This window comes from Protopterus annectens, chromosome 13.part0 (assembly GCF_019279795.1).
Source record: "Protopterus annectens isolate FY-2018-M chromosome 13.part0, PAN1.0, whole genome shotgun sequence".
Lineage (NCBI taxonomy): Eukaryota > Metazoa > Chordata > Ceratodontiformes > Protopteridae > Protopterus > Protopterus annectens.
Window position 1 is genome coordinate 505,508,447 of NC_056747.1, and position 22,332 is coordinate 505,530,778.

The 22,332-nt window shown below is 40.2% G+C and overlaps 1 long non-coding RNA gene and 2 other non-coding genes across 6 annotated transcripts; all 3 read left to right on the forward strand.

Annotated features, from left to right (window-relative positions):
- Positions 1–565: 565 nt before the first annotated feature.
- On the forward strand, positions 566–22,120 carry LOC122787418. Of its 4 annotated transcripts, XR_006362570.1 has the most exons (6): positions 566–737; positions 5,039–5,307; positions 7,354–7,524; positions 8,102–8,212; positions 16,003–16,074; positions 21,833–22,120. It is a non-coding gene; the product is annotated as an uncharacterized LOC122787418 (long non-coding RNA). The 4 variants fall into 4 exon arrangements; XR_006362571.1 differs by lacking the exon at positions 7,354–7,524 and having other exon boundaries at positions 665–737; XR_006362569.1 differs by lacking the exon at positions 5,039–5,307 and having other exon boundaries at positions 688–737.
- Positions 16,136–16,273, forward strand: LOC122788497. Its single transcript, XR_006362696.1, has one exon. It is a non-coding gene; the product is annotated as a small nucleolar RNA SNORA8 (small nucleolar RNA).
- Positions 18,055–18,186, forward strand: LOC122788502. The gene has a single exon (XR_006362701.1). It is a non-coding gene; the product is annotated as a small nucleolar RNA SNORA18 (small nucleolar RNA).
- Positions 22,121–22,332: the final 212 nt, after the last annotated feature.

Below are 22,332 nucleotides of genomic sequence, written 5' to 3' on the forward strand. Positions count from 1 at the left end.
AGAGGCTTTTCATACTCTGGAACAGGCTACCCATCTATGTCAAGCAAAGTTCTTCATTAGCACTCTTCAAGAAAAATCTTGATGAGTGGATGGGAAATAGGAAATACACCCCGGGGATCACCTCTGTGTCTTTGCTGGACAGTGGTACAGGAAAATAACTTTTTTGGGTGGTGTAAGCCAGGGAACCTTGTTGGCTAGGCTTACATAGGCCCTTGGGCCGATAGCCTAGTACCTACCTATGAACCTATTTCATTAAAGTACTTTATCAACTTTGCTTTTTAAATATATTAAAATATATATTTCAAAATATTTTAAAAACTGCCCTTTTTAAATATATGTCATGCTTTTTATGCTATTTTTATGTATATTTCATCGGATGATCGGAAATTTGGAAAACTGAAACTGACAGCTACATGACAAATTACTATTATGTAGCTTTGTAAGTCGTGGGCGTGTTAGGGGCGGGGTTTGCTACTGCGAGGTACTACACTGTTAGATTACCGACATGGTCTCGCTGTAGACTAGTTAGCATTGGTGACAAAAAAATGAAAATGTGTTCTGAAAGCTACATCATTGACACTCGCCCTTTAAGTGTGGACGTGTATTGGAACAGCATGTTGACGTCCCGCCTCCCCACATGAGCTATAAAAACGGTTGCTGGAAAGGATTTTATTCTTTTCGACTCTCGCTTATCGTCTTATACAACTATCAGTGTTTCAAATATGCTGAAAACTTTGGTACTGGTTGGAATTTTTCTTTTTCATGAAATAATTGTCTTTGATTGCCTTGCTTATTTTTTATAGACTTGTTAATTGTCGTGCATTGGAGGTTGGTAGTGGGGCATTGTCGTGCATTGGAGGTTGGTAGTGGGGCCTATATAATGCGGTTAGCAGAATCTTGTGTAGCAACGAAAGAGATCGTGGTACAGTTGATGAGCTATATTATAGAGCGTGAGACATGAAGTCCCTTTCGCTGTATTGTGGGGCAACTGCATAGTTTGGTGTATGCTGGACTGTATGTGTTGTAGAAATCATCGGTGATGTGACAATGACTTGAGTTTGTTTATTGGGGGCTTCGGCGTGTACCTTGGAGAGCATTTCTAAATGCTTTGAGGTGCTGTATGTCGCACTTGGGTTTTAATGGTTTCATATTTGTGTTTTTGGCTTCGTGCTTAAGCTCTCTATTCGTAATCTCCAGAAGGATTTCATGCCGTCGGCTAGAATGTTTAGCCGTGAAAAATAAAATTATTTTCCACAAGTTCTTTCAAGCTAGTATCTCTTTTTTTTAATTTCTTTCGGTTTATTGAATGTTTGAGGTTTTCATTTTCCGTCTTGTTAATGGTTTCTCTACATAATGTGGCGTTAGCTTCCTTCGTGTGCGCGACCACTTTGGAGGTCACCATATTAGTATTACGTAAGTGTAGTTTGCGCACGAAATCGATAAAGTGAACTAATATGACTTATTTACGGTCTTGCTTGTAAAATCCTTTTATTTCACCAGCGATGGGCTTGAAATTGTTTCCGGGGTAGTGCACTGATAAATTATAACCACATTTAAATGTCTAAGTTGCCCTTAATGTTAAACTTAAAAACGTGTATTCTTAACGTCTATTGTGCGTGCCTCTCAACCGCTTAGATCAAGAAAGCTTAACTGTGGGGGGGGGGGGGGGGGGCAAAGGAATAGCAATGGGGGCACTTTTTTAAATACTACTTTAACACGTCTTGTATTAAAGTGATTTTTCGGGATATATAATCCGAAACTGATATTTCTGACTTTATTCGTCAATTTGCCAGAAATCCACAATTTTAAGTGAAATGGACCAAAATATGCACAATTGAGGCCATCACACTCAGTCGCTCGGACTAGAACGTTCGGATTAAGAGTAGCTATAAGAGATTGTAAAGATGCGCAGTACTGGCAGTACCTGTTGCCATAAGCAAGTTAAGGGCGGTGGACCCTCCGGGTTTTAATTTATCTAAATTGCTTAGCAGGTGCGCGAACGCGGTGAGTGACCCGTGAGGAGGGCGTGCATTAGGAAGTGCAAGCCCTTGAAGAGTAAGCTGGTTGTTTCGGATTGTCTTTTTAACAGTGGAGTTAAATTTGTTGGTTTAGCTTACAACGCTTCGTATTAATAATTTAACATCCCCTTTAACTCTAACTTGCGTATTAATTTTATGCTTTTCTGGTTGCAGCCGCTGGATGAGTAATCGTGTAGGGCAGATATATTTATTTATATCTGTTGATCGGGAGTGTCCGACTTGGACGTAGGTCCACTTTCAGCGGCGGCCCGGGGAGAAGCTCCACAGTTAAAATAGACAGTAGTTGCATTGGATTACGTAGCGATTAACAGTTTACATAGCAATTACTTACAGCATATTTACAGATGAAGAACATAGTACAGAACAGACATTAACAAATGGTTACAAGAATTTCCTGCTGTATAAGTACTGGCTTATGAACATCTGAGCTTGCTATAATCAAGTTAGTGGAGTGGAAAGAAAGGTAGTGGATTGGGGGGGGGTGATATGCGAGTGGGAGTCGCAAGGGTATACCCGTGCTGGTTATGGGTATGGTTTTTAGGTGCGCCTTTGTAAAGTTTTGAGGTGGATGCATGATGGTATGAAGGTAACTATGGGTGGGAGGGAGTTCCATAATTTGGCAATAGTGCAAGATAATAGGGTAATCTCCCAGTGAAGTACCTCGCGGGCGGTACTGCGCAGCTTTGGGCGTGTCCAAATTGATTGGCACATTTGAGTGACAGTGAGCGCGAAGCTCAGACCTAAAGATCTAGTCTAGTTGTGTCATTTTTCTGTGTGCCTGTGAGACAATACTCGCAAACGCGAACTAAAGATCTAGTCCACTTAGACACACAAGCACAGTCCGCAAGTACAAACACAAGAGGGTGCTAAATTAAACACAAATAACGTGGTTAGTAACTTTAAACTGACATGTAAAGAGCCACACTCATACACTCAGACCTAAAGATCTAGTCTAGTTAAGTCATTTTTCTGTATGCCTGTGAGACCTAAAGATCTAGTCTAGTTATGTCATTTTTCTGTGTGCCTGTGAGAATACTCGCAAACGCGATCTAAAGATCTAGTCTAGTTAGTCACACAAGCACAGTCCGCACTGTTCCAACTGTATATTTTACAGACACATAACTGAACAAATGCTGTTGATTGATTTACCGACAATTACGTTAAATAAACTGCGTTAAACTATTTCAAATACAAAGGAATGTTTTTTTCAACAATTGTTAAACTGCGTTAATTTCAAATACAATTGAATCGTTCCCTTCTGCCGCGTTCGAAATAAATGTGACAGCAGACAGCTGTCAGGGTTACTAGGAGGTGGGCTTTGCTATTTTTCGACAATTACATGGCATTGTGAGTCTAGGAGGCGTGTCCGGGGCGGGCGATTACCCTGTGGTGTGATAGGGTTGGAGTAGATTCTGGAGGGATGGGACATTTAGTAGCTTTACTAGTTTTTGAGAGAGTTGATACCATTGAAGGAGGTGAGGGAGTTCAAGCCAGCCCAGTTAAGCAAGTGAGAGACGGTGGTGACTACGGTAGGATGCCTCTGTGGCGAATTTGACTATTTTGTTGTAGCAGGTCTTTAGCTTGTTTAAATCGCATTGCCTTGGGTTGGTATATATTGGACAGGCATAAAGTAGGGTGGAGATAAGGTGGGAATTTGCTATTGAAATCTTTGCTGCTTTGGTGAGAAGTTGCTTATTTATGTATAGCGCTCCTAGTTTTTTGTGGGCTTTTTTATTGTCAGGGATATGTGAATGTCAAATTTTTAGTTTGTCTATTTCTACTCCTAGCAATTTGGTGTGTTCAGTTGGGTATATAGTGGTTGTCTTTTGCTGTGATGTTAAAGTGAGAGTTTGAGTGTTTGGTGGGTTGGAAGATGAGTAGTTTAAATTTTGTTTGGGTTTAGTATTAATTGGGCATCGGATAACCAAGTTTCAACAGAGGAAAAGGCTTCCTATGACTTTTTGCAGTTTGGGTAGGGACTGGGCTGAACAGATGGTTGAATCCTCTGCATATTGTATGAGTGTGCCATGTTTGGTGGCAGAGGCTGGATTATTGGTGAAAACAGAGAAGAGTAGGGGTCCAAGGATGGATCCTTGGGGGAACCCCTATGGAGCCAGGTAGTTGCAGAGATATGTCATTCTGCCATACAACAGATTGGCGGTCAGACAGGTAACTCTGAAACCAGTTGGTGACTGACTGTGAATGATAGGTTATTGAGGACAGAGAAGTTGTTTGTGTGGGACCATATCAAATGCTTTAGATGGGTCTAAAAGTAGCAGAGGAGAGTGCCATCGTTTTTATGCTGAAGGATAGTGTTAGTAAACGAGTAAGACAGTGGTGGTGCTATGGTTGGTCAGAAACCATGCTGAGTATTGGAATGGAGGTTGTTAGTAAGGAGGTAGTCTGAGACCGGAGTGGCATGCATCTAGTATTTTGGAGAGAATAGCTATCGGGCGGCAATTGGTTATTTCTGTGGAGGGTCTGCCTTTGTGGAGTTGAATTATCAGAATTATACCCGATCCTGGTATGTTGTCACTATGCCTGCATAAACTTGCTGGGAATGAGTGCCAGTGCAACTTTATTAACATGATGGCATATATCTTAAGTCTGGATAAAGCCAAAAATGGGACGTATGAATTATTGCTATTTTGTTACTAGAATTCATTTGGTGTGGGTTTTCCAACAGATGAGTAACCTTGTTAGATTTGTTGCTGTCTTTCAGTCATCAGTGCCACCTAATTTGTGTTGTAGGTTAGTGGTTTACAGGGGGCATTTGAAGTCCTTTATGTATCAATGTGCTAACTGGACTGTCTTTGTGACAGTTGAAGTGTTAATGGCAGAAGTGTGGTCATACACTGTATGCTGCAGTAAGCTTTTTAAATCAGAATTGTTACAGAATTGTAGTAACAAGAGTCCAGTGTTGCTGTTAATACTCTGCCCCTTTTGTGCCTTATTGGCTAATTAGTGGTGATTAAAAAAAACCTTTTCCTTGTTCACAGCTGACTTGATTTTTGCTTCATTGTTGCCCTTGTAAGAGTACAGACTGCAGTCAAGACATGGTTCTGAACCTCTTACTGTAAATATTCTGGATGAAGTTGGATTATACCCAATATTAACTCTGAAAGCTGTTTAAAAAACACATGCCTTGTTATAGGATGTCTACGATTATGGTCTGTTTTCTGACTTCAATCAATCTTCGGTGACTTGCTAGAAACTTCAAATTTGTTAAGAACAGGCCAAAAATAGGAAGCAACATCTCTCCATTCTGGTGAGTTGAGATGAATGATGCCAGACATTGGGGTTCTGTGATTTGGTAATGGAGGAAAGTGGCCTGGTTTGTAGTCTGGACGTGGGTTGTCTGGTTCAGTGTTTCCATTGTCGCCAAAACACCACTACTCAAATCTGAACAAACGCAGATAAAGATTGTCCCTCAGGGATTTATTGGTGTTAACATGAGGGATAAACAGAATTATGTAAATCAGCATACACTTTATCCAAGGCTTTGTGAGGGACTAAAAGGGGTGGCGAGTCAAAGTTTGGGACAGTTGAGCAGCATTTGTCTCTTTAAAGGACAGTGGTTAATAAACATTTATCGTGAAGCTTGTCTAAGCCGTTACAGAAATACATGGAAAACGGTATGCTTGTGTAAAGGTGTACATTGCAATTCCTGTAATGCAATTTATAAGCATCCTTCTCTGATCACATTGAGATCCTCGCTGGGTCTTTCTGCCCCAGTTAAAATGAATACCCATTTCTGTTTTGAATTGCTAGTATCAAAACTATTGTGAATCTCTTTAAACAGTTTGCGTAATTATAGCACAAACTTTACTGTACTAAAAATGCATGGTATCAGAGGACACTGTGTATAGTCTTAGGCAGGTTAACCCCCTAGTATTGCTAGTAGAAATTAATGCTGACAGGCTGTTATAGGGGTATTACCATCACTTGTATGGTGAACTAAATTATATTAGACTGCCACAAATGCTTTAGTGTTATCAAACCCAGTACCATTTCTGGTTCATTATTAATTTTGGCCATGTTAAGACCTGTCAGTGGGCTGTAAGAAGGTAATGTCAATCAATGAAGCCACGTCCACTCCTGCGCAGAACTGAGGGTGAGCCAGTACACTACACTCGCCGGTATTGTTAATCGCAAACTCCTTTCAGTTATGACATGGCACAGTAAGAATAAGGTGCAGTGAACTCCAGGAGTAAATGGTAGGGAATAAAAAAATTGCCAGTTTAGTTTTATACTGTCTTAATGTTGTTTACTTGAGTAAAATGGGGCGAAATTTAAGTGTATTAACCCACCACAGAGTTCGTGCAGGTATGGGCGTGCCTGCCATGATTGACATGAGGGAGGGTGGGATTAACAATGGCAGTGTGCCGTGATTGACAGTTACTTTGATAGACATGTTACTTTAAGGACATTTCACTAAATTCAGTATCTGCTAAGAGGCACAGCATGGAAGGTATTTTCTGTAAGATGGAAATAGGGAGCACTGGAAAGTAAACATATAAAGTGATTTGTGTCTCCATGTTTACCTTGTTCCGCAAACATACCAGTGTCATTACTAGGAACGGGGCAGTTGAAATGACATCCATTAAGTTTGAGGGCATTATTACTAGGTGGGATGGAGATAACGATAGGAAACTTGAGTACGGAATGGATTTCAATGTCTACACCCCTGAGTAAGTACATTTACTACATTATTGCTTATGAACCAAATAAATGCTACTGTTGGGAAGTTGCATTAATGTATCTCACCCCATGGCATTCTCACACTGAAAATGTGCAGTGCGTACTGAAAGTCTAGATAATCTACGATGACAAGATAAGGTAGAAGTTAATACACCCTGCTTAATTTTTTGTAGTTGCTACATGAAGTTGCAAGCTAGTATTTAATTGTGAAAATATGGGATCCCCCTGTCACATACTGTGGTACACATACAGTCTATCATTTCTGTTAGTGCTCTGTAGTACACTTGAATTGCTTTTTATATTGGTTTAATTGTTTTCGCATCTTTTTGTGCAATTTGTTTCACATATTTACCTTGTGTTATGGTGGCATTTTTCAAACTGTGTGCGGTGCAGTCAAAATGCTCGCAGGCGGAGTTTGCTACTGCACATCTGGTGGGTTAATACATTTCAATTACGCCTAAAATAGAACTGGATGGTGTAGAGGCTCAAGTCTTTACCTCACAGTACATAGTTGGGATTCTGACTTCGGGTTATTGGCTAGGATTGTTAAGTATGTAGACTGAAACCATTGTGTTAACAAACATAACATGGTATTTTTTTTTTCCTTTGGCAGTATACAATGTTGATCAGCAGGAATACCTGCTATTCTGTTTCAAAAATCTGTAAATGTATTGCCGTTTCTTGTGGAGTAAGGTAACTGGATTAAGTGTACCTCAGCTGCAAAAATGAGTCCTTCCCACAAATTGCTACAGCCTGACTGGACTTCCCAGGCAAGTCCTTCTGGGTGAGTCCTGATATCTCAAATGTATGTTGAGTAACTTTTTTGGTTTGAGTTTTTAGGGTTGGTTGTAGGATTTGCAGCAAGTTTTTAAGCTTATTTTAAATGCTTGTACCATTTCACTTGGTGCATATGGATGCTTCAAATGTTTAAAAGGTGCAAGTTATCTGATATCAAAACTTTTTTGCCTGGAAAGTGACTGCATTATTGGGGCTTCACATTTAGTAAAGCAAGCTGTGGTGGTTGTATGGGTGTTAAGCACTTTGGCTGCGTCTTTCAAAGATTTCAGGCTGAAAAGGGTTGAATCTTAGATTTAAAGCAACTCTTTGAGATTTTAGGGTATGTGCAAGAAAGGTCAAGGTCTTTACCTCACAGAATAGTAATGTAGCATAGCATGTAGGCTGAATGCTGGGGTTTTGTGGTGAGCAGTGTTCTGAGTCTGTCATCAGAAATGGCTTTCCATGTACGTGTAGTGAGCATGTTAAAGACTAGTAAAGGGGTTGGTGAGTTATTTTTTTTTAAAGAATTTTCAGTTGTCCGCCATGGTATTGTGTTCTTGAATATGTGCTTTCATTTTTTTTAGATGTTCCAGTTGCAGGTTTTGAAAGTGAACTGTTCCAGGCTTCTTCCTAGAGGTTGCCGAATGTCTTGTGGCTTCAGTAAACTAAATGGATGTTGAAGCAAGGATTAAAAGGTCTGTCACTTTGCAGTTCTGGTTTATGTATTTTGTTGGCTTAATGTTTCTGCATTCTTGACTGAGAATGCTAGAAGTATCAGTTTTATATTAATTGGGATATTAAGCCAGGTGAGATCTGGAGTTTTCAAATTTGGGTTCTTGATGTGCTACCTACTTTTCAAAACCCCACCCCAGCTGGTTTGTTGGAAATTATTTCCTGCCTCATTTTTTTAAGAGGTGCATACACTTAAACATGGTATGTGACCAGATTTAAATGTGGCTAGAGAAGTACCAGTATTGCTTCCATCATTGTATTGCTGATATGGTGATGTCAATGATATTGGTGACAAGGTCACTTTAAAGTAAGTTATTTAGTAAGATGGAAAATTTCAGTTCTCGCTGGTTGGTAGAATGTATATTTTGCTTGAGGGAACAATGGTGATGCAACTTTTGGTAGGGGCTTGATGGTTTAACTGCTGTGGTCATACAACTCAAACTGTTAAATCTGGACAAAGGCTCATTCACTTCAGTGGAGCTCAGGTTTGCACTGTAACTTCCGATGGGCAGAGCCTAAGCCTTTTGACAGAATTAAATCAAGTCCTCATGATTAAACTTGGCTCTGCCAATTCCCTCACTACTCATAAACTAGAACATATTATTTTACCTATAAATACAGATTTCCTCCCATACTACACTGTGCTGAGTCTCCCTATACATTTCCTACTGAAGAGTATATATTTTTTCCTTTTTATATTTTGTATATAATTAATCTGTCTCCTCTTTACCTTGTCTTTCTAGTTAACTGTTTTATAACTGCATATTTTATAGTATAAACATTCTTGCACTACAAGTTTTTTTATCCTCACAGAATACGGTTTTAACCTGTATATTTTTTTATATAATTAATGCTGCTATTTTAGTCATCCTTTTTCTTTTATTTTTGTGTTGATGTACCTGAAATCTGCTTGTTTAATATGAATATTTTTATTTAGTCTTATTTTGTATATTGATTACCAAGTTTTTTCGTCTATCTGTTTAGGAGCTTATCTCTCTAAGCCTCTACTGAAAATGGACATGTATCCAGTTAGACTAGCCAGGTCAACAAATTTAAAATAAATAAATTTTAAACGTTCATATCTCTAGAACCATAGCGGTTATGAAAAGTGTAAATGGCAAACTCTTCGGCACAAACTGTAGTGATAGTATAGGTTCTAGGTCTTAAACTGAATTTTATGAAACTCTCTACCATTACATTTGTAATATTTTGTAAACAACTTTTGCAGTATCTCAGCAACCACTCCAGTTGTACACAAGCAGCATTTTATTCATCTAGCTGAGAGCTTCTTTGAGGATAAGGTTCTTTTACTTGGTTGGTGAGATTTAGATTTACAAATGTTATTTGTATAAATATTCTAAAAACAGCTGATGCCTATTTACCTGCACTACACGTAGGTCAAATAATGCAGTTGACTTTGCCACTAAGCTTTAAAATGAAAGCCTTGTGTGTAGCATGGTTTGGAGTTGATGCAGATATGAGCAAGCAGTGTTTGACTCCTACATGAGTTAACTGCCAATGCACCTGGGGGCATCACTCAGATGTAATGAGTTAAAGTTGATTAAATAAAAGGCTTTGTGTAAGCATGAATTTTCTGAAGGGTATAAAGCCTGTAATTCAGTTCTGGCACTTTAATTTGCCAGAACACCAAGTTTATGAAAAACAGACCAAACGTGAGGCAAATCTGGACATTCTGCAAAATATCTGTTCAGTTAAGATGTATGGCTGTAGTTGGATTCAGTTGGCCTTGTTTTTTGAAGCAAGAACTTAGCATGCCATGTCCTAGTTTTTGAGGTGGTGTAGCTTTGGGGCTGGCTCCTTTGAAGCTAGGGAGTCTGCTCTCTGTTTGGTTTTCATCTTTGTATTCAGATTTGATTTGCAGCCTGTGTATACAGTAAACTCAACCAGAATACTGCCAGAAGGAAAAAAAGGCGAAGAAATGCAGAATAATTTTCATGTGATGCAACCTACCTTACGTTTTTAGAGTTTTTAAAAAGGAAGATTGGAATAAATTCTCCCTCTCCCCAACCTAAGAACAAGTCTAACCAAACAAATGGTACAGAGTACAGGATTAGTTATGCCTATTTTTAATAGAAACACTGAAGCAACCAGAAACTGCAGTGTTTTGGTATCTGCCAATCCCCATGGGTGCTGGTTAACTGTATACAACTTCTTAGACTTGCTACTGACAACTGGAAATCTGATTTAGGATCAGAGCAGCACAGTGTTGGCAATGGGTTGTAAGGGAACTTTGTACTGTATCCTGAACCGAAACTCCTTTGCTATGCTTAACATAGCACATTTTCAGGTGTTTGTCTAGTTATTGGTGGATGAAGACCTGAAAGCTTGTGCTTACATAAACGCCTTCTTTGCAACCCACAACTGCTTTGTGTGTATAAGTTGTGTTACTAAATGGAAGGTACAAAAGCTTATGTAATCTGTTTAGGAAGACTAAGAATGCAATTACTATATGGAAGGCTTAAGGTTTTCTATTGTGGGGAATGGAAGTGGGTGCTAGACTAATGGGGGGGGGCAGGGTTTTTAAGATGACTTGTATTCTATTCCACTATTTCAAAAGTTGGTGCACCCCTTATCAGGGTTATGCAATTAAATCTTGTGTGATTGCTTTGTTGCAATATTGGCATGGAAGTGAGAGCTGCTCCCCTCAGGAGCACATAGTGTACTAGACATGTTAGTGAGAGCTGCTCCTCTCTAGCACATATAGTGTACTTGACATGTTGGCACTTCAGTATCCTTGCAAGAAAATCCTCTTGGGGTATCTTCTGACTTCTGCAGTTTGTTCTGGAATGAGGTGGGATGAAAACTAAATGTTTTGGGGCCATGCTTTGGTTGAGTTGAATTTGGCTGATCCTTTTCAAAATGCCTTCTATGCTGTCTCGTACCCATTCCAATAATGTGATGAAACGGGGGGGGGTCTATCATAGATGAGTAGAGAAAGCACTTGTTGCCACAAGGTGCTTGAATACTGGCTAAGGCATTAGTGCCCCAGTCCTCCCCATCCTCATTGTGCCTTTTTTTACATTTTTTACCACGAGAGTCCAACTAGGCTTAACCCTTTTCAGCGGAGGCCTGGGGGGGGGGAAAGCTCCATTGTTAGTAAACTACTTTTAGTAGAAAAAAAAAATAGTACAATAAAGAGAAAAATAGTAAGACATTCAGAATTCTAAAGACTAGAACAGAATAAATGGGTCAAGTGGGAGACAAGAACAGTCTTGTATAGTAGTGCTTCTAGACTACTGTTCAAGTAGTAGCAGGTTGTAACGCTGTATACAACAAGAGTGCAGTTGCGATACTAGTCTTATCTACAAGTAGCCTAGCAAACTGAAGACTCAATCTGAGGTATTGACAGGGAGAAAAAAACAAGGTAGTCGTATGGCTTAAATTCAATGCTCATTGCGTATGCAATTACAATTTTAAAATTGGCTAGTTCATGGTTTGGGCTACCCATGCCCAGTACCTGTAAGAGTCCAGGAATTGGTGAGGTGGGCTTTAATGTGATACTTGAGGCATTTTAAGCTAGTTATAATTCTAATTTCAAGTGGTAGGGCATTCCACAGTTTAGCAATATAGTACGAGTATAGGGGATCACCTGAGCTATTTTTACTCCTGGTTACTTCAATTGGAGCTTTATTAGTGGATCTTGGTGGCGGATACTTCGTATTGGGATTGATGGTGGGGGGGCCTTGTAGAACTGGTTATCAGTTTTGTAGTACATTTGGTGTGCAGTAGAGTTGGTGGGTAGTTCTAACAAAGATAGTTGTCTTGGGGCATTACAATGACTGTTAGTGGCAAATACTTTATAGCGGGCATCTAGCTTGCTTTGGTCTGATTTGGAGAGGTTAGTAAGGATGGGTGAGGAGTAAAGTTGACAGAAGGTAAGGATGGGTGAGGAGTAAAGTTGACAGAAGGTAGAGTTCTGGCTGTGGTTATTTTGGAGTTTGTGGTTTTTGCGTCTGTACAAGGTTACCTATTTTCTGCAATGTAAGCCGAACTTCAGATTTTGACCAGTAACACCAAGAAGTTGGGCGGATGGTGAAGTGGATTGACTATTGAATTTAGTGGAGTGTAAGAGCATGCGTTTAATTTGGATTAGAGATTAATTGGGCATCTGCCAACCATGATTTGGTAACATTGAAGGATGTTTGGGTTAAGCTTGTCGTTCTGGTAGAGTTGGGGAAGAATGTATGACACTCGAGTTGTCTGCATACTGTAAGGATGGCTAGAGTTGTAGCATTATGGTGATTATTTGTAAACTGGTTTAAAAGGAGGGGGCTGAGAATAGACCCTTGAGGGGCAAGAGAGCTTTGTTCCACTATAGTGCTTGTTGCTGATCAGAGGTAGTTCTGAAACCAGGCTAGAGTGGAGTAACTTGGCTTTGGTTTGGACAAGGCAGTCTGCCATTTGAGACACTATCGAAGGCTCTGGTGTTGAAGCTAATACGGGATGTGGTAGTACTATGGTAGGGGTGAAAGCTCTGCCGAGTAAGTGATTGTCTAGGAGATGAGTGTTTGGGTGTGAACACACCTTTCAAGGATTTTAGATAGAGGGGTTAGGATTGCTATGGGCCAATAGAAAAGTCTGTGGCGGGACCGCCTTTGTGTAGGGGTAATTTTCCAGAGTGGGGATGTGTTGCTCTGATATGGAACAGTTAATTAGTATTGAAACTGGGTAGGGGATGGCTTCAGCTGCTATTTTTTAAGTGTGAATGTAGGTTGTCAGCTGCTAGGTGTGGGTTTTAGCCTGAGCAAGTATTTGTTGTGGGTTGGGACTGTTTTTAAGGAGACTGTGAAATCTAGTAGAGAGGTTAGGTTGATGGGCAGTGATGGGAAGTTTTGGTTAGTAAGGGTTTTGGAGTCTCTGGCAGTGTAAAACCAGTATTCTACCAATGCAGCAAATTCTCTTTCGCCCAAAGCCCTAATCATGGGCAATTTTAACTACCCCTTTATAAACTGGGAAACTTGCATGTGGGATCCATCAATGCAAATGCTGTGCAACTGTTTTACTCCCATGTCTATTAAACAATCGCAAACGTAACTTTCCCCTAACCCTAAAAACATGGAGGCCTTTTCACATTTCCCTAGAGTGGCAGTACCTGACTGAACTAAACCCAACTCTAGCTGGAAAGCCACCCTGGTGGGCTCCATGTATAGACTACACAACAGAAGAAATAGGACTTTGTTAAAGTCTTCAAAAGCCAAGTATGTGACTAAAATAGCCTCCCAAGCAAAAGATGACTAAAGTATTTAGTAATGTGTTAAATCTTAAACTGACCAATGTACTATGTTGGCTGGATCACTGCTTTTTAAAGCTAGGAACACTGCTTTGGGCCCTGCTGGAATCCAGGGTGCCTGTTGAATAGCTTGAAACGTGACCTGGCAGACCCATCAGAGTAGTCTCCAGTCGGGTGCTCTCCCAGTCTAGTGGAGGACAGCAATACCTCTGCGTGAGGCTGGGGTGGGCATCAACACACTGAAGCTACCAACCCACAAGTGCCTAGTCTAATATGCAAGGCTGTGGAAAGGATCTTGAAACTGGTTAGTGACTTAAATCTCCTGACCCAGTTCAGCTTCAAGGGCAGGTCCTATTTGCTCAATCTAGACAGAGGGTCACCCAAAACCACAGATGAGGTTGAGACAGTAATACTTGTTCTAACTTTCTGTGGCAAAGCAGTTTGATACAGTACCCTACTTGGGCATTATAAACCTGTCGCCACATGGATATCTTGCAGGTAGGTCACATTTTAGTGTGGGCCTCCACATTCAGTAGGAGGCAAGTCAGCAGTGGAGTACCACAAGGTTCTGTGCTGGGCCCCTTCCTGTTTGGGATATACTTGCATGTTAAGGCAAATGTAGATGGCCTTATGCATTGCTTTGAAAACTCCCAAGTTGGGGGATCACTAACTCCCAAAACTGATATCCTGCAGAATGGCCTGGATCATACTGGTCAGTCATGGCCTTGCAATAAATGCAAAGTGCATAATACCCTTTGGGAAATTCCCCCAGCAAAATTGATAGCACCCCTCTGAGTGGACCTAGTGGTGAGATTGGATACTTTAGTAACCGGAGTTCTGTCCGTGGTAGTGAGGAAATCTATCTGCTATAGTAAAAGGGCATTGCATCCAGATCAAAGTATGTCATAGTACCATTTGGCCCTCAGACCAGTAAAAGTATAACTCATACTTTCTGCTTGGACCTTTCTAGGCTGCTGCAACAGGAGTGTCGTGCAGATTTTTTTTTCTTGTCTCTTCAAGGCAGACTAATCCACTTGTGACATGAAATGTTGCATATTCACAATTGCACAGCTGGTACTTTCTCAAAAAAATTAAACCTGATCTGACAGATGTGCCACAGATTCTCTCCTTGTGAATAGACTTCCAGTGCACATGGAAGCAGAGCTCTTCACGGAGCATACTCATGTGCAGTCTGGACCAATGGATTGGAACTCTCAGATCCACCTGTGGGGGGGGGGGGTGCTTGTGTCTCTTATGGATGGACATATGGTAAAAATTGTCAACCTGGCTTGCTGACCCGTTTTTTCCCCTAGGGATAGAAAATTGGGTAAAACTGGCTTAAACTTGTAAGGATTGTTGAGACATTAACTTAGTAACCTATGAACCTGTAGAAGGCAGAAGTTGTGGCAACGGGCAACTGTGGCAGTAATACATGGGGGGGGGGGAGGGGGCAAGATCTGAGTACTATGTATGTGTGTGTTGTATACAAGCCGTGAGTAATTTAGTTTCTTCCACTTCCTGTTAGCCTGGCTGCAGTGCTTAAGGGGAGAGTTGTAAGTCTGTTCTAAGTCATGATGGCAGTAACATGATGAATGGCATTTGTTCAACTGCACTGACCAGTATTAAGTGATGAACTGCCTTTCTGAACACTGCAGGTTAATGTGCTCTGAATTCTAATTAAACAATAGTTAAAAGGGTGTTGCAAGAATAGTCTTTGACCTACAGTGCTTGCTGGCAACTAAATTTAGCCTTTTTATCACCTGATCTAGTTTAACTGAGATGGTTCTCCAGCTAGTGCTGCATACAGTGGGATTTGGAAACTGGCATTCCATGTAAGCTTCATAGGATAAGGTGGGCTGAGACTGGCTTAATGACCACCCAGAGATGTGTATTCTTTATACAAATTGCTTGGAATGCCAAGTATGTGGCACCTAGGTCAGGGTCCTGGCTGAAATGAAATATAAATTATTTGTAGCTGACCTCCAGGTTAAGCCACTTGGATTTTTTTTTCTAACCCTTTGAACCTCCTTAATCCCCATTGTCTAGGTCTCTCCAGGGAATCTTGAATTTGTGTTCTTGCTTGCATCTGGTCAAGCTAGTCACCCACCCAGTTTTCTTGGTTTTTTTTTTTTTTTTTTTGAGCTGTCTGCCAACAGGCTTTGGGAATATCCATCCTGGAAGATGGGATTTTCAAATTGCAGCAAATACTATAATCCTTTTGGGTATCCACTTAGCTTGTGGGTTCCTATCCTTTTTGGGGGAATGGATTGTTGCCGTCCAGTAAGCTGGGTGGAGTCTAAAGAGCTTTGCTTCTGAGGGTATGCACTGCTTTGTTTGAGTTGAAATAAAAATGCTGAGATCTGTCCCAACCAGACATTACAGGCTTATTAGAAAGGTCTTGGAAAATGTGTGGCTTGCTTTACCTACTGGCCCATTTCAATTGGGTCAGTGGGATAAACTAAATATTGAACATATATTAAAACCTTTTCTTTTGATTTTTAGCACCTGCGCTTTTGGCAGTCATACACAGAGGCCTAAATGTGGAGTGGATGAAGTCTACACAAGTCTAGTCAGGTATGAGACAAACTTGGCCCCAAGTAGCTAACTGCAGGTTGTTTGCCTCTATTTGGTTCAATGCACTGTATGGTATCTGCACTCCAGAGTCTTGTTCTGTTGGGTGTTCATTTCACAGTGCTATAGAAATTCAGCATCTGGCATCGTTGGTTTTCTTGCTTCTTGTGCTCGACAACCTGGTATATCTGCTGGTACAGACTTTTGAACAAACTTTAACTGCTGCTTGATATTTCAGTATTTCAGTAAAGTTGGCAATGTGCTGGACCTTCACAGGGGTGAAGGGGTTACTCTATTCGGATAGCCGGAGTGAGGGGTTACTCTATTCGGATAGCTAGGGTGAAGGGATGACTGTGTGGCTTGGAAGGCTGCTGTTAGATTTCCAATTAGAATGCTTGCTATTCCCCTCAAATTTTCCCAACTAATTTGACAAATGAAGGGTCATTCTTTTTTACTTGTCCGTTTACACATTATCTTTAACAAAGTATTCTGTTCTCAATGCATTTACTCAGTGTTTTTATTACTCTGGCTGTCTTAATTAGGCTTGCATTCTCCTTTAAAGGAATCTTCTAAAAATGCCATTCAAAGCTATAACATACTCTGCCTTCACTGATTTACTCAGCAGAAAGTTCATTTTCCTTACTGACATTTGGATCACTAGACTCCATTTTACCTAGTAAAGAGGCTTGGAAGATTTCTAGATTGGGGCTGTTTACTTGTTTTGTATAACCTCAGTCTTAAGGTTACCATCAGTTTGATCAGTCTTCAGACCTCCATGTCTTCTGTGTTCCTGTTCCTTTATGTGGAAATGATAGTGAAATTAGAAACTGCCTTCACACTCCTTATATGCAGCGCAAAATCCATACTCTTAATTCTGTCTGGTTAATGTCAGTCTTTCCTTTCTTGTACTCCTACCTTTTTAAGTTGGGTTTTTCTAGTAAATGAGGGTTACAGGAGCACAGTAGTTGGCATTTTCACCTTTCAGCAACGAAGTTCCTTTGTTCTCTGGGATACCTTATGTGGTCTGCATGTCCTCTGTTCATGTGGGTTTCCTCCAGGTGCTCCAGTGTTCTCCCACATTCCAAAGGCATACAGTACATGGATTGGACTCAGAATTGACCGTAGATGAGCGCTTGTGCAAGTATGTGGTGTGGAAGACTGTTGTGGCTGGGCTAACCCCCCCCCCCCACAGTGGTATGAACATTGCCTCCAGGGAGTCACTGAACTAACTCCCTTTCCCAGTGTACAAAAAAGGTGGAAAAGCACCCTGACAAACTAAGTACTGTTGTAGAGTCCATGGTGAGCCAAGTTTGTAAGCAGGCAATCCTAAAATAAAACAATATCCATTAAACTTTATTTAAACTTTATTTGCAGAGTAGGAAGCCATCCTGTTCTCCAAGAGAACTACATGTATGTGAAAGCTGCACATTTAAGTAAAGGCTGGGAGGATGGATTGGATAAAGGGACCTTGAATTTTCACTTCAGTAATTTGCTTGCTACTGTACCTGGCTCTAGCTACAAAAGACTGGTACTTTGTCAGTTTTGCAGTGTGGGGTGTAGTTTTAATGGTCTCCATCTGAACTTGTAGGTGCTGTGCTCATTGCAACAAATGTTGCATGAAGTTGTTGGCTTTACTTCAGTGTAAGTACTTTGAGATCCCCAAAGATGGACAATTGTCATGCTGTGCTTTTTCTCCAGACAGGTCAATAGGTTTTGTTTGGTATTTAGAATGTCTGCTTGGCAGATGGGAGTTTTGTTTGCCTTCAGGATTGTGGTGTCAGCAGTGCATGAGTTACTTGGATTTATACTGACTTGGAGCTATAGGCTTATTTTTCATTTGTCTCTACCTCTTTCCATGAAAGGAAGTTTTCTGAGCTTTTGGGATTCCTTTTTCTGCTAAAGCACTTGCTGTTTGGGGATAGCTGTTTGTTTTTTACTGGTCAGGTTATTAAGATGCTGCATCAGACATTGAATGCACCTGTTACCGAGGTCTATCCCGATAAGTCTTCCCTATAGATTTGTGTCGTTGGAAATGCCTCGAAAATTAAATTTGTGGTTAGCTTTACTCACTAAGCTACTTTCATAGGCTTAGTGGGATAAAACTGCAATACAAGACTTGTCTCCAGCATAAGGCATCTCTGGGGGACTTGCCACTATTGAGCAAAACAATTTGCTAATGATACAATGGTTTCTTTGTATGGTGTAAATGTGTGGCTGGATGCACTAACTTGTAAGTGACTGCTTTTAGTTCCTGGTCATTACCAAAGCAGTTGGAATGCTAAAGTTTCCTGCTTGCTGTGGACATGACCAAAAATTGAAATTCCTCCAGGTTCTTTGTACTTAAATGCCTGAATCTGTTGGATACAAAGTTTGTTAAATATTGGCATACTTCAGTGCAAAATAGCTATATGCATGTGACAGTTGTGGAATTGGCTCTTTTTTTTTTTTAGCCCTTAGCCACTGTTTGCTGCCTTTGAAAATGCAGCTGGTATGTCATGTGTCCCAGGCTTACAAATCTTGCTCTGACTGCACATGGATCATTTTTAAAAAGCTGTTGCTGAGGAGCTATGTAGTAATATCCTATAATGTGTGCTAGGGATGATGCATCTAGAGCACCAGTGTGTACAAGCAGTCCATTGCAGTTTTTAGCCAAGAGCTGCTGAACTAAACTTATAAATTCTATGGACTACCTTACATGTTTAGCTGAGCAAGGGGTGTTAAGCTGCTGCATTTGCCTTGATGGGTGGTAATTGGACTTTATCTAATGCAAATTCCTTATCCACTGTTGGTTTTGGTCTTAAGACTCATTTTAGCAAGCAAGTTTCTCGGATGCACTCGTAGGCTTTAACAAAGACCATACTCTTGAACCTAAAACATTTTGAATTGTGTAATCGCAACTGATAAGGGGATGCAAGACCTGTTTCAGTTTGCTTCCTGAAAATTTAGTTCCACATAGGACTGAGGTTGAATCTCTGCTCAAATTGAATACCATTAAAGTCCGATCAGGACAGTCTAAAACTGCATGTGTAGTACTGGCCATTTCAAAGAGAATTTGCCAGAAAACAGAAGGCAGTTCTTTACGCTATGGCCACAGATTGATGATCCCTGTACAGAACTGTGGTAGTGAAGTAGTACAGTTGCTTTGTAGTGGGGATGACAGGGAATGTGCATAAAGCCTATAGCACTGCCTGTTGGCACCAGTTGTACCTTGTGGTCAGGCCTTTTTGGTTTTGGCATTGACTTGCTGGCTATTGGGTGAGGAACTCACCGGTCATGCTCCTTGGAGCAAAATATCTGGAACAAGCATTGCTCTTAAAGTTGATGAATTATATGTTCTGCATTAGTGTGAATTTTCTGAAGGTATAAAATCTGAATCTCAATTTTCTATCTCCTGTCTTCTAAGGAAAACTCCACCTTGGAACTAAAAAAAAACTTTTTTTCATTGTATCTTTGTTTTTGCGCTATTTTAATGTGTCTCTCTCAAAATGGTGGATGATGGTGCCTACCCTGGTAATTTTCTTGCTTCATTTCAGAAGTCCTCTTTATATGACTCATGCCAGACATAAGGAAGTGGTGCTGTGTTCTCATGCCATTAAAATATGGCAGGACTGTGAAGCACTGTCATCTAAACACACCTTCTGCTTCTCTGTTTACCTGACTGAGCCTCATTTCTCTGACAGAGCTTGTGCTATGGTATAAATACCTGTTGGCTACTTGCAGCAAAAGAAAGCGTATAAAAAATATTTTTTTGTAAGTGGAGTTTTTTGTAGTCCTAATAAACTTGATAAACCCTCCCCCATACTCTCACGCCAAGGTGTGAAAACTCATTGCAGTAAATGATTCCTTGCAGTACATTTACAAGTGTCTAGTAGGACTCAAAAACTGTCTGCTACTTCCCAATGCCTTCAGTGTGAGGATTTGTCTCTCTCATGAATGATGCAGACTTAAAATGTGCTTTACTAGTTCCTCTATTTTTTATCTTGTTCCCTCTCCTTTTTTCTACTTTATACTTTGATAAACAGGAAAGTAAACTGGTTCCAGGATCCTGTTCAGCTACAACATAAGCTGCACTGGCAAAGATAATAACAGTTATTAAATGCACTTATCAATACAAATATTGACCAAGATTGCATGTGGAACACATAGCTAATGTGACCAAGTAAATCAAATATACTAGAATGTATACATTAATAATGCTTATATTGTGTTTATTATAAATTCATTATATGCACGCACTGTGTGAATGTATATAAAGGGCATATGCATACAAGTGTGCACGCGTTTAAACACCATTAAGTACTTCTGATTTCCTTTTCTTGGTGTTCTTAATGCAAGTGCACATATGTTAAAGTAAATTCAGCTGTATATTATGGTTGCTCTCTGACAATGCAAGGACTGACTCAGTCAGTGGGAATCTCTTACAATGGATCTGCATGTACCAGATATGCATCCCCTCTGGAAGGATGTCACACAAAGCAGAAGACCTTTTTTATGAACAGTATCAATGCACCTAGTTAGGGTTGCCACCTGACTCTCTGCAGTTCTGACCTGTGTGTGTTGGGGGGGGTGTTTGAAATTGGTAAATGCATTTATACTTTACAAGAAAAATATTTACTGACTTCTCTAAATGTCACAAATCGTTGCAACTACTCGTAAGTTATCTTAACACAAACTATTATAAATAACATTTAAAGCTTAGAATTTCAATACTGGGTTGCTGCTTATGTAAATTTGTCAGTTGACAATTTCCTTTAAACCTCTGATCTAGTTGCTCTGTTTTGCTGTGAAAGGAGTGTTAGGTTCTCCGCTCTGCAATAAAGTCGAAACAATTCCACAGCTTTGTCTTTTTTTTTTTTTTTTTTTTTTTAATATATCCTCTGCTGTGTTCCTGACAACAGGATTAATCTCCCATCTCCAAGATTGACAGCAGTACCTGACAGGGTAAACTACAGATTTAACTGTCTATGATATGTCATGCCGGTGGAGACTAACTTCTCTGCAAAGTATGTTAAGTTGAGGTTTTTAAAAAGTAGGCGGGCTTTCCCTTCCTTTGACTCCAATGCAAGGAAATAAGTTTTAAAAACTACAAGCAGATTTCTGGTACATACATAATGCTGGAACCATATTGTAGGGAGAGAAGAAACCCAATGCTTGAGTTAAACTGTATGAAAGGGTGGAGTATTCCTTTTGATTTTGCCAATTTTTTGCTGGAAAAACAAAAATTGAGGCAAAACTTGAACATTTTGCAAAAATCTGTGCAGTTGAAAGATATGGTGAGGAGTTGGTAATTACAATCTAGTATGAACTTTTTTTGCTCCTTTCATACAAAATATGCGTGTACTGTTGGGGGTATGGTGGGTGCCAGATTTCACTAATGTCCATTTTACCCAACTGTACTGCAGATATTGCTAATCAGTAGCAACAAAATATTTGCTTCAAAAAAGGTACTATTGTATGGAATCTGTGATCTCAAGTTTGAACTACAATTATTCATTGCTGCTGATTTATATTTTAACAAGTACATTCTAAATGTCTAGACTGTGCAGTTTAAGATGACAGTTCTGGGTTTGTGTATTTAAATTGTGGAAGGATTATGAAAACACTAGCGCTATAGAAAATTGCTGTTAGAACTCAGCACCCCTATTAAAACTGTACAAAGCCCAGCCAACTTGACTCTAAATTGAGTTAGCCTCTGTAGCTGAAAGGAGGGTTATTTAAAGTGCCAGTTTGCAGAATTGTAACTGTTTTGACATCTTTTCAGATCATTGGGCCATGTCAACGAGGAGCATGGAATTTGTGTGAAACTCATGATGTAGTGAAGTTCCTGATCCTGCAGAGAAACTCCAATGGAAATCCATTAATGTATGACATTGAGTGAAGGATGCCCTTCAACTGTGAAGTAGTGTGCAAACTTTCAGCATGGAAATGGAGACTGAAGATGCAGCAAGGTCTGGGAGGCGTCTGTCTGCTTCTCATTGTTCACCATGTCATTACCTGATTTTTTTTGGCACATAGATAATTTGTTACAGCAGTTGACCCACTACAGATATACAGGGAACTTGTTTGGTTTATAATGCATGAGCAGCTGAGTATGCAGGAGATGTCTGAAGTGGGTATTCAAATGTTTGAATATAGACTAAAAAAAGGCAAAGTGGACCCAAGGTTAGTCAAGTGAAGCTGACTAGATTTGATCCTTTACCAGACATACTGGTGACAGCAGTGGGCTATTTTAAGTTTGCTGAACTTCTCTGTAGAGGCCCC